The following is a 1812-nucleotide window of genomic DNA, read 5'->3' as shown; positions in this document are numbered from 1 at the left end:
TCACTACCCAAAATTTTTGCCAAACTGTCACTTCTGCATGAGCATATGCTGGCATAATAACCATAATAATGAAAGGAAGGGAGTAGCAAAAATTCTTTTTATTAACGTTGTTTTTATAACTTTTTTATAATGTTATAACATTTTTAATAAAGAAAAAACAGTTTTAAAGAGGCCCTTGTGATTCTTCTATTATTTATCTTTGCCAGCTTGGACTAAATGACCACTCAAAACTGTTTAATTCTATATGATATTTTCTATTAGACTTAGATATTCTATTATTTTATTTACTGTCATATATACAGTACAGGCCAAAGTTTTTGACAAACCTTCTCATTCAATGTGTTTTCTTTATTTTCATGACCATTTACATTGGTAGATCCTCACTGAAGGCATCAAAACTATGAATGAACACATGTGGAATCAGCTAACTAAAGAAAAATGAGTGTCCATCATTAATTTAAGAAATGAAGGCCAGTCAGTGTGGGAAAATTGCAAAATATGTAATTGTGTCCCCAAGTGGAGTCGCAAAAACCATCAAGCGCTACAACGAAACTTTCAAACATGAGAACCGACCCTGGAAAGGAAGACCAAGAGTAACCTCTGCTTCTGAAGACAAGTTCATCCGAGTCACCAGCCTCAGAAATTGAAAGTTATCAGCAGCTCAGATAAGAGACCAGATAATTGGCACACAGAGTTCTAGCAGCAGACCCATCTCTAGAACAACTGTTAAGAGGAGACTGCGTGAATCAGGCCTTCATGGTCAAATAGCTGCCAGGAAACCACTGCTAAGGGCCAACGGACACAAGGATTGGACATTAGACCAGTGGAAATCTGTGCTTTGGTCTGATGAGTCCAAATTTGAGATCTTTGGTTCCAACCGCGGTGTCTTTGTGAGATGCAGAAAAGGTGAACGAATGGATTCCACATGCCTGGTTCCCACTGTGAAGCATGGAGGAGGAGGTGTGATGGTGTGGGGGGTTTTGCTGGTGACACTGTTGGTGATTTATTCAAAATTGAAGGCACACTGAACCAGCATGGCTACCACAGCATCCTTCAGAGACGTGCCATCCCATTCGGTTTGCATTTAGTTGGACGATCATTTGATTTTTCAACAGGACAATGACCCCAAACACACCTCCAGGCTGTGTAAGGGCTATTTGACCAAGAAGGAGAGTGATGGAGTGCTGCAGCAGATGACCTGGTCTCCACAGTCACCGGACCTGAACCCAGTCGAGATGGTTTGGGGTGAGCTGGACCGCAGAGTGAAGGCAAAGGGGCCAACAAGTGCTAAACACCTCTGGGAACTCCTTCAAGACTGTTGGAAAAGCATTTCAGGTGACGACCTCTTGAAGCTCATCGAAAGAATGCCAAGAGTGTGCAAAGCAGGAATCAGAGCAAAGAAACTAGAATATAAAACATGTTTTCAGCTATTTCACCTTTTTTTGTTAAGTACATAACTCCACATGTGTTCATTCATAGTTTTGATGCCTTCAGTGAGAATCTACCAATGTAAATGGTCATGAAGAAACACAAGGAATGAGAAGGTGTCCAAACTTTTGGCCTGGACTGTATATTTATATATATCTGCTCATGGGAGTGCAATCTACAACTTCCATTGGTGTGGTCTCACACTGATGTGTGTGTATGCGTAGTAGCAGAAGTCATAATGTGACAGTGGATCCTGGGTATAATTTTACTTGCCAAAATTGGGTATCATACGACAACTTCTGACCTAAATCTTGAATACTTGAATAATGAATACTTGAGTTTGATTAATACATGTGAAAGTGAAGTGATTGTCAGTGTAACTCA

The sequence above is a fragment of the Denticeps clupeoides genome, chromosome 9 (assembly GCF_900700375.1).
Source record: "Denticeps clupeoides chromosome 9, fDenClu1.1, whole genome shotgun sequence".
NCBI classification, from domain to species: Eukaryota; Metazoa; Chordata; class Actinopteri; order Clupeiformes; family Denticipitidae; genus Denticeps; species Denticeps clupeoides.
Note: the sequence above shows the minus strand (reverse complement) of the source record.